Below are 13,508 nucleotides of genomic sequence, written 5' to 3' on the forward strand. Positions count from 1 at the left end.
AGAAGCAGAACGGTAACACTTGGTGTTTCAAACAGGGATCACAATATCTAAGGTCCTTACCAATATCCTACCCGTCTCTTTTTCTTTGTGTAGAATATGAGTGTTCCCCATTTCGGTTCACGCTATTTCTGATTGTGTTGTCCTTTCTTGGGGTGGGCGGAGACTGGAAGGTAGTCAATTGTTCAGCGGTGAAACTGCGGACTTTATATTTACGAACTTGGGTGCCTAAGGATTCTCTCAATGGGCACCAAAGCACGCTTGAACTTTGCAGAGTTTAGTCTAGGTCCGGGTAGAGGACGCCCTACCACTGTTTGGTTTGCTTCACCGCGCACTGTGGAGACCGCTTGAACTGTGCAAGCATTGCTTCTGTGCGCATTGTCAAAACGACGAAGTTTGTAGAAGTTAAAAGCCGTTCTCTTTCCTCTCTCTTCTATCGAATGGCCAAAAGAGATACAATTTTTTTCGAAGCTGATAAGAAGTTCAAAAATTAACTAGTCAAACCTCAAAGTTCCACGTCGAAACTGAGGTTTCGACAAAAGTTCGCCGCATCCTTAGAAGTAGCCCAAAAATAGCCATATAGAACAGTCACCGCAGCCGCCGCAGCTAGAGCACTATATAGCTCCTACGGAGCAGAGTAGCGCAATCCTTTGAACCCCGTGTTTTGCCGACAACATGGCCGACAGAGCGGCTCGGCGCGAGTCACGTGGTACTCAGGGTTCCAGGAGGCGGCCCGCCCTATGGGAGAATACATGGAGATCGACATAACACGGCTGATTAAAAAAACTAACGGCGAGTTCACATTTTTCAAAACTAGCCTGTCGTGAAGATAGTAAAGCGCTAAACATTTTATCAAAGTTTTAATAATATCGGATGCGTGTGCAAATTTTGAGAAGGCAATTTCCAAGGCAATGGCGTTTGAAGCAGACGATTTTTGCTCGCAGCGGAGACAGGCTTTTCGGGTTGGCCGGAGCGGGTCACGTGAATGTTGTGACGTCGCCGTGTCGTCTGCTGCATGATGCCGCTCAGGCAATTTTTTAAAAAAAGTTACGTCATTGTATGGCACAAAACTTATCGCATATTATTCTAAAATGTTTAATTATTATGTCAAAAATGATTTCCATTCCGCACATCCCCACAAAACTGAAGAAACAACGATTTTCTCACGTTCTCCATGCATTTCTGACCGCAGTTGGAACCTCCGGGCGTTCGCCACTAGTCGCCGAGAGACGGCGTTCTAGATTGCGCTACTCTGCTCTATACACGTTTGCAAGTCCGGCTTCAGGGCGCTGCCATCTTGCCTGTCTGGGGTGCGCTTGGACCAGTCATAATCCGATTACGAAGCCTTGCTAAGGCGTCGTAATCGGATTATGGCCGCTCCCGAGAGCGCACCCCACTGAGGAAGATGGCGGCGCCCTGAGACCCGACTTGCAAACGTGTATAGCGCTACATTGGTCGGCCATCTTTGTGTGGCGTGTGCTGGCGTGGTGCACCCACAAAGGACTACAACTTCCAGGATGCACCGCGGCCGTCGTGGGATCGGTCCATTGTGACATCTCGATGATAGCGTCACTTGCATCTGTTAGTATGTTTTGCCGATACTTTTTAACCAACCGCCAGGATCGGGCTTTCCGACAGCATGACAAACGTGACGTGGTCGGGTTTCCGCATCGCGAGCAACTTGATACATGGGAACTATAGGACAGTAAACGCGCCAGTAGAAGACGCGTTTCAGGCATCACAGTTCCCACCACGCAAAGGCCTTGTCCTTTGTCCCTCTTGTTCCCCTTCTTTAGGGATTATTTTCGTCATTCTTGTCCAGCTCGCTTGCACCTTTGCATTTAATAGCAATTTAATCGTAAGTCTGAAGAAGAGGTCTCTTAGCGGAACGTCGGCCACATTGTGAGGCTTCCAGGAGACTCATTTAAGTACGCAGAGGTTCGGCCATCAAATTTGAGTCTACAACAAAGGTGTGCTACGAACATAATAACGTATTTCGTGCACCATGCCGTAGAAGGACCAGGCGACAGAGCCCCACAGTGCCATGGCCACAAGTTTATTTTGAGTAAAAAGAACAGGAAGCATCTGTGGGCAGAAAAGCACATACAGGAGAGCGCTCTTTTCATATGCGGGATTACCGCGCATGGGGCAGAAAGAGCAAGGTAATCCCACGAACTACCCGAAGGCGAACGACGTGACGCATTGAGGCAAGTTGCAGCCCAACGAAAAGACATGCAGGATGCGGCCAATGTCCATGTGACCGAGGTGGGCCCATTTATGCTCATTGCTGCCCCTATGTTCGAAGAATTACTCGCGCCATCAGAGGTCACGAGGAGCGGTACGGAAGGGAGCTGATATTTTTGAATGCAACAAGTTACTGAAAATGTCGTAACCCCTGCCCTCGCCCTCCCAGAAAAAGACCGCTTCTTCCTGAAGAAGGAATTGTAAGTACCGTAGCCAAGCCGGATTTCGACACCCAGCCGGCCCCTCCAAAATTTGTTCCCCATAACGCGGATCCCAAAAGGCCCAAAAACTGATTGGCGTTCACTCTGTTAGACATATGCCTAAATGTAGTCCATGCGGCATTGTAAGCGGGTCCCATGTCAACCACCGTTATTAGATCTAATACGCCTCGCAAGTGGGCTCATTTTCGTCTTCTGCGCATGAGAAAGGAAGTAGCGGTGACGTCAGAACGCCGAGCCCTGATTGGCTGATCGCGACCCCCCTATCTGAGTGTCGTCTGCTCCTTTGTAACGTCGTCTGCTCGCAACGTCGTCTGCGTCTGTCTTACCTTTCCTGCGACTTTCGGAAATTACGAGCGAGCTCGACTTCACCTTTCAGAGAGGGCAGACGAAATAACTCGAGCGGTACGTTGTTTTTGTCTAACAACTAGCAGACGTGCATCAAGGAGGGAAGTCAAAGGACTCACTGGCGAGGTGTCCCGAGGCGCCGAGGTTTGTTTGAAGAACCGAGAGTGAGCGTGTTAGTGTACGCAAGTTCCCTCCCAAATACTTTTTCCCTCCTTTCGTGTGCGGCGAGACCCCTCATTCTTTAACGGCGTCGGCGGGTTGGCGTAGTTAACGTCGTCTGCTTTACGTCTGCTAGTCAAAGCGATGGCTGCTTTACGTTTCCTGCGTCTGTCGGAGATTCACCGCTTTTTCACCGGCGAGAGTCACCGTTGCCTCGGGAAACAAGGACATAACAAGAGGAAGAAATTGACCTCTTAATCTAAAACTGAGGTCAGCGATGAAAGTATAATACGGGAAGGGTTCACAAGGGTCGCGCAGGCATATTCTATTTAGCACGCCAGCCGGTCGTGGGCAGACGGTCGCCGAGTCACAGAGAGCCTGCTAGGCCTAACTGCCGTGCTCGCTTGGTCGCGTTCAGTGGAATCATGGCCGTTGGAGCTTATCCCGGGTGTTTGTGGATCCAGCGTTCTTGTTCGTCGTGGTCTGTTGCAAGTACTTTTTACTTTTTTCTTGCTGCTTGAAGTCGGGACGCGTGAGAAGCGCACGTAAAAAAATAAACGTCCGTGGGTCGTCGCGACCGCGACGCTGTCGGCCATGCTGATTTGTTCGTAAGAAGTGCGTAAGACAGCTTTGGAGCTGTCGTAGGATTTCGTCGTAACCTGCGCAAAACTTACGAAAATTTCGTTCCGTGAATACCAATTTGTTCTTAAGTTATGTATTACGCACATTTTTGGCGTAAGATTGCTCTGCACTTCCGAAAGTCGCAGGAAAGGTAAGACAGACGCAGACGACGTTGCGAGCAGACGACGTTGCAAAGGAGCAGACGACGCTCAGATAGGGGGGCCCCATCAGCCAATCAGGGCTCGGCGTTCTGACGTCACCGCTACCCCCTGCGCGAGAAGCAGACGAACTTGCCCTCCGCATAACGGTGATGTCAACGAGCCCCTCTACCTCGTTGGCCCATATATGTAAAAAAAGTACATTTGGAAGCACGTAATTTTGCGTGATTTAGCGGTCTCGCTTCACAAGAAATACATGTTAAAAATTTCGGTTACTCGTACAACAACTAGCGCACTGCTTGTTTTAGAACTTCCATCTTAAACCGGAGACACGGCAAAATAAAAAAAAACGGACAACACAACAACAGTTGTTGTGTTGTCCGTTTTTTTTTTATTTTGCCGTGTCTCCGGTTTAAGATGGAAGTACTTCACCAGCTCGCCTGTGCGTTTACCCTTTCTTCGTTGTTTTAGAATACTAACTAAAGAGTGCAAAATACTGTATAAACAGTTCATAGAGGGCGCGCTAAAACTGTAGATTACGTTAGGCTTGATGACTTCATAGAACTACGTCTATTCATGCCTTGTTCTTTGCTTCTCCCAGCCACTAGCAGCCACCTTCCCAGTATATCCGGTCACAGAGCATCCGGTCTCGGCCTCGTGGCTCGTTTCATTAGGGCTAGTTTCATTGTGTCGTGTTGTGCTGGAAGCTAGTCGGCCGATCATCGGTGTGCGTTTCCTCTCGACCTGTGACCTGTGTCGAAGTCTTCTGGAACATTTGGCTGCGAAGAGACGGCTTGTTTGCGTAAGTATAATGTCCTCTAATGTCCTAATAGCGGTGTACAACGTTGATATCGGAGATGCTGTTCCGGACACGACGGCGCTCGTCCGATAGGACTTTTGCTTTTAATGGATCATCACCGATTACCAATCTCTAATCTTCGCGTTTGCATTACAACACACTTCTGTTTTCATCAGTGCTGTCCCGGGTGAGATGGACTGCGGCCGAGACATGTTTCGAGGAACAAGTAGTATTGACCTCGAATCGTCGGTCCGAGCAATGGACGGGGTTAGAGGACCGGTTTTGTTCGATTTGGTTCAACTAATTCTAGCAGGTACAAAACGAGCTTCCTTTAGGAACCTTGACGGGCTCCGGTTAGTTCATATCGCAGAACCCCCCCCCCCCCCTCCCCTCCCCCCTAGCCCCTAGCCCCGCGGCATCTCCAGTAATCTCGGGGGCGGCCTGGCAACCAGCGTGGAGGCGGTGGATGTCGGATTTGTAGCGCCTGCTTATCATTCTTTTGCCTTGTATTGCCTCAGCCGCTACGGATACAGCTTGAAATGTGGAATTTCAGAACTAAAGCACTTCTTTGCGGTGCACATACATTGTTGGTAAATCTCCAGGAGGCTAAGCTAAAACACGGGCCGGCTCACTCGAAGCAGCGTCTCATTAAATACTGTTAAGAAAGCGCTGTCAAAGGTAGCGCTCAAAAAATAAATCGCGCATCACGCGCTCCAACCTTGACAGTGCTTTTTTAAGTCTGTCTCAGCTGAGACTGTATTCGATCAAGTCGGCCCTGGGCAGCGGTCTTTCCGCGCGCTTTAGTTTACTCTATCGAGCTGTTTCCACAACAAAGGATGACCTTTATTCTGCGAAAGCTCACTGGAGCAGCAGACATTGTCATTATGATGCCTTCGACAACGAGAACTGACTTAAGCGCTGTGAGGCGTCCGGCCGAAAGTTCGGAAGATCCAACAGGAATGAAAACGCACTCGTGGGGTATCAATCAACTTACCTTGCGGAGGCGGCTTCATTTTGTCACCACGAGTAAGGCCTAGTTCCACTTGTCTCGAAGTGCTTTAATTCACGTGTTTTATTTACATGACAAACGCTCCGAAAAATAAAACAATATATGCAACACAACAGTGCCTCGACCCATCGGTTGCGACACACGACGTCTATCGGGAAATGGGAGCATATTCGGAAGCGACATATATCAACTTTGAAGTTTCATCAGCAAAGGGTGTACGCACTCACCGAGGAAACGAAACACCAGTGGGCGAATGTCTGCTCGGACCGATTATTGCAATTTCCTACACTACACACTCCGGTCGTGGGTAGGAAATTCCAGAGACAATGCGTCCACAAAATCAAGCGCGACCGCCGCGATCGCGAACACTCTGCCAGGTTATTCTTCGATAGAGACTACACCTTTAATGTCGTTCTCCGTCGTCAAAACTGTTGCTCAAGCGGTGTTCTGCGTTATCACGCGGATTTCACGCTTTGGTGGTTCGCAGACTCTGCATGTCGACGATCTCGGGCATCGCCGCGCATCTCCTCCGTCGGTTTCGTCCGTCATGCTTAAAGCAGCTTAAAGTTAAACGCCAAAACAACAGGGACATGAGGATAGATGCAAACGGGACGAGGCGCCTCGTCCTGTCTGCATATATCCTTGTACCCCTGTTGTTTTGGCACAAACAACCAACTAGCCTAACTCGCCGTCTAAATTCCGCCAATCAGTTCGTAAATTCTACCGAACGAGGTATAATTTTATAGTATACCGCCAACCGCACCACTTCCGGGCCGACTTTTTTTTATGACTAGGCTTCAAAAAAATCACGTGGTGCCATCCCCCTGCGAATATCGGTACGCCCGACGAAGGAATACCAAGTGTGGTACGAGGTGTTTTGACGCGAACTATTCGCGTAGTGCATGCGAGCAGAAATCGTTGTTAACTCCGGAGGTTGTTTCGTTCCACTGATCGGTTTTTACTCATAAATAGCGCTTCCTTGCCTAGCCCAACGAGGTGAGGGGCTTAAAGTGCTTAACCGGAAGTCCAAAAATGACCCCCCCGTAGGCGCTACCACCTTGACCATGTCCGCCGCCAGTCACGTGACTTTTTGCAAAAGTGACGATACAGAAAGAATATCTGCTGTCCGAGTTACCCAAAGCGTCGGTTTTAGGCAAAGAAAGGTTTACTAGGGGGCTACTGAGGAACAGACGCCTAAATCACTTAATCAAAAGTGACTATAGCACCCTCTACTTTGAAGGCAGTACATCGTTATTTAACTTTCGGCGAATCGACTTGGGCACTTTCGCCTCAATCTCTTTCAGCTGAAGTTCTCCTTGCTAAAAAAGACGCTTTGAATAGTTCAAAGCGCAGCAGTCTCGTGCGTCTTCGTCTTTTTAGCAGAAAAAGTCACTTGACTGACGATGGAAATGGCCAAGATGGCAGCGCCCGAGGGGGGGTCATTTCTGGGTGCGCAATGCAATGCCTGTTGAGCTCTCTAAGCCCCTCTACCTCGTTGGCCTAGCCCTTAATTGAAAGACTACAGCCGATTGCAAGCTTCCATTTACAAATTTGGTACTGGAAGTGCTTATATACGTCCGGCGCGATGGCCGCGCCGTCTTCCGCATAGTTTCGAATTTGAATCAGCAGTGTTCGCCACGGCGTCTGGCGAGGCTTTCGGAACTGAACCGCCGTGGGATTGCAATATTCGGCGTCCATAGTTGTCCGCCGACCGTCGACACTGCAATTGCTTACAGCACGGTTATACGCTCACAACTTGCCTACGGTGAAACAAAAGCGGTGGCTCGGACAAGTAGGTAATCGCGCTGAACCCCGAATGCCGCGGTAGTGTGATGGGCATACAGTGGTCGCCCTCTCGCTATCGTAGGTCGAGCTTGGGGCCCCGATGCCAGCATAGGCTAAACTGACTGCAGCAGCATTCAGTCTGCTGCGCGTATACCCACCTCACCGAGGCCCCCCCCCCCCCCCCCCCCCCCCTACCCCCCGTCTCAGTAGGGAAAACTCACTATCGCACTAGTCTTGCACTAGTCGCTAGTGCAGTCGTTCCAACTTGCATCTCCTGCCACTCCGAGAGAGTTAAGATATGATAGAAAGGTTCCATAGATTTCACGGAAAGTGCTGCATCAGCTAAAACAATTGCTCACACAGCCTAGAAAGAAAAGGATAGCTAGTTGTGTTCTTACTCTTCGATCCACAGTTTGCGTGAAAGAAAACATTGAGACACGTTCTGTAATTTGGAAACTTCCATGAAGATTTTGGACACTGAGAGTGCTTCTGTTAGTAATAATATGTGTCACCAATATTTTTTCCCATTTTCTGTGATACTAATGGTTAGAGCTTGAACAAAATGACGATTTTGTTGTCCCTGCAGAATGGCAAAGCAGTATGCGGTGGTGAATTTCACCGAGGAAGACCATGTGTCCGCTGTGCCAATTTCTTCGTTGGTGGTTGACAAGTGGAGTTGCCTGTGGCCAAAAGATTTCGCCGGATCCCGCCTCCTGGATGCAATTAGGGACAAGATTGATCCTGGCGCAAACTGGAATCGATACCCGGTTAGGGTACTGACACGATGCAGTAAGCTTGCGCTCTCCTTCTCTGTATGCACTTCTGACTGAAACACTGAGAAAACAGAAAACACTTGGAAAAAAATATTGTGGAAGAGACCATAAGAATGGAAAGCATGACCTCTTTAGTGAGAGATTTATGCGAGTTCAATTTCTGTTGTCCGGTTGTAAAGCTGGGTGGCACCTTTGCCTGACAATTTTGATATTTGCATATATGAAACCTTTCTTCTACTTTCTCCTGTTTGTAATGAAGCCCATAGTAGTTCTTTCTGTTTTTTAATTGGAATAAAGTATTCCTAATAGCTTGACACGTTCCATAAATGTTCATTGTTACGTAGGTCTACTAATCAGATTACAGTTCAAAATGATTAATATTAGAAGTTTTTGCTCCACATAACAGTGCAGCATATTGTGTCAGTCTGTTTGCAGGGGTGGAACGGCTGCGCCATTTGCGCCATTTTGCGCCAGACGCATTTGTCTGCGCCATCCTGCGCCATGTTTCGGAAACTGCGCCACAGTCAATACCTCGCGCCATTATGCACCAAATTGGAAAGCGTGCGCCAAAAAAATTGTATTTTGTCTTGGTTTCGGTTTCTATCGACTCGATTGGCAACAATGATCGCGTTTAGCGTGGTCGGCCTTGCAATCCTTTTTTTCTCTTTATTCTCCCTGTGTATCCCGAGTAGGAAGTGTGCGAAAAAAACTCGGGGTTCGGATTCCAAGCGCTACACCACCTGCCTCTGGATTGTTATTCTTCAACCATAAGCGGTTAAACAAGTCGGTCGAGGTAAGGTCGAGTCGTTAAGCGTCAGATTGCCTGAGGCTCCGAAGCCCGGGATCCGGACGTCAGTCAGTTGAAAACAAAGGAGCAAAAGATTCCTTTGTGCACTTCATCGTTAGAAGTTGGAACCGCATTCCTGCAAGATAAATCGTGATTTGATAAATCTGAAACGCAGTCCGATCCGAAACCTTGCCGGCCAGCAGCTCTCACGCGAGCGGTAGATCTGCTCGGCATACGTTAACCTTGCTGCGGCTTATCGCTTCGAATACGATAACTCCGTTAATCGTAGTCTGCTGCTTCGATATTGAGTTGCACAATAGGATAAACTCGAATTTTGTTGCGATATTGAGTTGCGCAATATGAGAAACTCGAAATTTGTTTCCCTGTTCTTCCGCGCAACTGCACGTTCGTTGCTTACGCACGTCACGTGGTTCGCACATAAAATCACTCTGTCGAGGACGTGCGGACTGTGCGATAAGCGGTGCTGGTTTGCATTTTGAGCAGCTGAAAGCCACTCAGAAATTACCAAGGCTCACAAAGTTCCAAGTTTTCGCATCTGTTACACTGTTATCCCATCTGCCAAGGTCCCTAACCGCTCATGTTTATCTGGGCTGCTAAGCACAACTGAAATTGCCCCCGTGCTTGTCTAAGACAGAAGCTGGAGTGCAATGAAAACTGATCTGAGCTGCTCCTAGCCTGCTCCAGAGTGTAGTTTTAGCTGCTCCCAACCTGCTCCAAAACAGCTGTTTTAGCTGCTCCCGTGGCTGCTCCCAAGCACATTTCATGAGTTCCACCCCTGGTTTGGCTTAGCACGCTAGCCTAATATTCATTCTGAGAAAGAAGAAACATGAGGCATACCTTACTTAGCATCGTCTGTTTCATGTAAAAAAGCTAATGTCATTGTCATGTAGCTTTAGTTCCTTTTGCAATTAGCACCTGTTTACAAGAGGTTACAAATTTATATTAACATGAACTAGCTGAAACTTAAGGATCATGCGAAATGTTGGAGACATAGTTGTACAACTAATTTATGTTTTAGGTGTATGGTCTAATTCATGCCTAAAGGGAACAGCACGTCTGTGGCTCGTGGTATGCGCAGCGCTGCCTGCGGGAGGCAGGGAAGTTTTGGCACAGGCACAGACAATGCGCAGAGGTGCTGGTGTCTCTGTATCATTTCCCACTGCACTGCGCACTGCTGCGACGGTTATGACTGATGTTGCTGCCAAAGGGGAGGGAGGGACACCGTAAAACAGTGTTTAAGGCCTTCTTCCTTCTCTCTTTTTTCGGAAAAGGACACTTGAAAAATTTTTAACCTTCAGGAACCCGCAGGGCAAGCAGCACTCTGTGTCATGGCAGGCATTGCGATGCCAGAAGTGCTCCCCCGCATTGCCTGTGCCGGTGCTGAAGGTTGGCTGGCTCCCATTGGTGGCGCTCTGCAAAGAGTGCGCCACTGGCACATTGTTCCCTTTAAGCCTGAAGCAGACTGTACTATCTTGATTCGAGTCAGCGGGAACACGGGAGTGCGTGGCATGATACTACCAGATCAGCCTAGCGGCGCGGAGCGGAAGTTTCAGTGCACGCGCATCGCGCCCGCTGAGGCAATATGGTCTCATCGTGCGCATCGCATCATTGGAGCGCTCGTGCGTCGTCTGCTACGCACAGTGCGTGCTACGCGCGTTGTCTGCTGTGGGTAGCGTGTCGTGTGAAGGCATTGGAGATAACTGCGTGTAGTTGAAATTGTCAGCCCATAACCATGCGATAAGCTTGCAAATATTTTGATGCGTAATACAGTGTCACACCCTTTTTAGTTTTCTCAACATTATTGAGAACATGTGGGCCGAATGAGGGCGGCCTAGGCCACGGGTTTCTATTTATTCGGCCATGGAAGACTAGCTTTGGAACACATTCCTAGCAGAATGGGAACGCTTGAGAGTGGACGCGTTTTTGGGTCTAGTCTCTAAGACTGCCTGCCATCAAAGATGGCAGCTGTTGTCCACAAAATGGAAATAGAAGCAGTTCATGAGGCTGCTTCAATTGATGTGAGCTTTTTCAACGGCAGGTAGCAGCTTATAAATGTTAAGATTAAGTTTTGATTGAGCAATAAAGCTTGCTGCTGCTGACCTCTGACAGGCACACTCCTGACGGAACCTCGTCATTACTGCAATCGGCTGCAGCAAGCACTTCTGTCGTCTTATGGGCAAATAACTAAGGCGTCTGAACTCAACAGTCAGCGGCGCAGATCGAACTATAATGGACCAAAAAGGCAATAACGGTAAGGAAAACAACAACGCGGAGCTATGAGCGTTGTTACCAAAGTCAGGGTTACATTAATAGGCAGACACACTAGCCGACAATTAGTCTACGATCCCGGCCCTCGTCACAGAGATTTCACAGGAAGCGGGTTCAGCAAATCTGGCGTGATTGATATAAGAAAAACCCACAATTTTTATTTGTTTTAACAAATATTTAGGAACAGATGAGCACATTGGCGGAGCTTGTAATGTAGGGTTCGCCACCTGTTGGATAGACTGAATTTCTTGCTATCACCAGTAGCGTGCGCGTAGCGGGCGACACGTGTGTCAGACGACACACATAGCAGACTACGCGCGTAGCAGACGACAGACGAGCGCCGCGATGACATGATGCGCGCGATGAGGAGGTAATCTCACCGCCCGCGTAACACGCATGCCCAGCAGTTGCGCGCTTGACCGGTAGAGCGCTCTGATAGGGTACGATGCCATGCGCTCCCGTGTTCCCGCTAACTCGGATCAAGATAGTACATAGTTTTTTCTTCCCCTCCAAAAATGTAATTCTTTGCCTTAAATTTTTGTGGAATAACTATAACAAGAAAGCTAGATATAAATTTACAAAATGAGTGCATGAGCTTCCATTGCATTGTTGTGAATAAGCTGAAAATTTGTAAAAGCTTGATTTTAGTTCTGCGGAACAAGAGTTCTCACAATCAAATATTTCTATGAATGAGCTTGGGGAAAACATGTGCTAATTTGCTTAATCGCTAACAATACAGGCCTTTTCTGTAGGGCATGCCTTTATTGTGTTCTAAAAGTATTTCTGGTGAGGTTCTTTGAATTCATTTACTAGAAACCTACAAGAAGGCCCTCAAGAAATCTCGGCTAGCCGAAGAAACATCAACACTTGAAACGTCGGAGTTTTCAGGTGTGTATTAATTTGCAAATGTCTTGGAAAATTGTTTTGAAGCAGAGAAACATATATTTAATGCAAGGGCATCTTTGCTTGTTGAAATTCCAGCCCCGGAGGCCGAAACTCCTGAGGATGTCTTCACAACCTATGACGATGCGCCATCGCACCGTCTGGCCTTGCCCTCTCCACGTAAGTTGAATAAATATTGGTAATGTAGGCACATACACTAACTTCGGTCTCCTTTAAGGTATCTAAACTTATCTAAACATCATTGCATTTCTGAGCTAGCCTTGTAGACAGCCAGCCATATGGCTAGGAATTGCTGGAATAAAGCAAGCCAGCCAGTGAGGGTCTTAATGCATTGACTTCAGATGCAGTTAAACACTTGAGCTGTGGTTGACGTGGGTGACTTGTTGCAAACTGCAAGCCAATGTTAAAGTGCAGCAAATTTCATGGCTCACCAACATCTAAGGCTCTTATGTGCAAGACATAATTCTTATATGTGCCATGCAGGTGCTGTGGAATTACTTATTAAACGCTATGATATAACTGAAAGCAATTTGCAGTTGAAAACTTGCTTAGGGTGAATTTCTGCATATGTATATATGCTTCAGGAAATAGAAAAATTTAAAACCATTTGAAATGTGGGCATATGCACAGGTGTGTGATATATTTGGTAGATTACATGTCACCATAGAAATATTAGTTTCATTTCATGTGCATATGTTTTTATCTATTGCTTCACATTCTCATGCTTCTCTGTGGATCTCGTCTTTCGGTTACAAATGAGGCAGTCACCGGGTTTAGTTGCAACGGTTTGGTGACTTTGCCTTCAGGCCTCACCCCGAGCCACTTGTTTCAGCCAAGTCTGAAACAAAGACTAACTAGACCTGCTGTTGGACTAGCTGGTTAGAGTCACCTGAACAGATCACAGCACTAGAAAGGACAGATACAGAGACACACCACAACAGGATGAGTGCTACACAGTCATCTGGTTTATTTGCCATGAGAATTCGGCAAACAGTGTAAGCAGTGTAAGTGCAACATGCAACAAGAGAAATACAGAATCATACGTCAGAGTGCCAACAACATAGACAAAAGAATAGAAGGAGGCCATCCCAATTTGACATGAGTCAATGAAAAAGGCTCCACCATGTGGCATACATTTACTTTTTATATAATCTGCTTCCAAAAGTTTGTGTCGTGGTACCTTTGCTTGTTCCAAGGATCCTAACCTTCTGTTGGAGTGGCTCATGTGTGCAAGTGAGACAGTAAAAAGGCAGGTGCGTGCTTTTATTTGTAATAGATGGCTTAGGTCTCCACGCTCATTGACATGATGGCCTGTATGACCCTTACAGGCCTCCCCCCAAAGAGGGCCTGGCATATTTTTTCTGGCAGCCAGAGCTCCTGTCAGAGGCACGATGTGTAGAGGAACAGATGCCCGCAAG

At 47.7% G+C, this 13,508-nt stretch overlaps 1 long non-coding RNA gene across 1 annotated transcript; it reads left to right on the plus strand.

Moving 5' to 3' along the window:
- The first annotated feature begins 8,026 nt into the window (after positions 1 to 8,026).
- On the plus strand, positions 8,027 to 12,280 carry LOC121833054. The gene is made up of 3 exons (XR_006076529.1): positions 8,027 to 8,127; positions 12,001 to 12,075; positions 12,169 to 12,280. It is a non-coding gene; the product is annotated as an uncharacterized LOC121833054 (long non-coding RNA).
- The last annotated feature ends 1,228 nt before the right edge of the window (positions 12,281 to 13,508 follow it).

Source organism: Ixodes scapularis, unplaced genomic scaffold (assembly GCF_016920785.2).
Source record: "Ixodes scapularis isolate PalLabHiFi unplaced genomic scaffold, ASM1692078v2 PGA_scaffold6__148_contigs__length_123643588, whole genome shotgun sequence".
In the NCBI taxonomy this organism is placed as follows: domain Eukaryota; kingdom Metazoa; phylum Arthropoda; class Arachnida; order Ixodida; family Ixodidae; genus Ixodes; species Ixodes scapularis.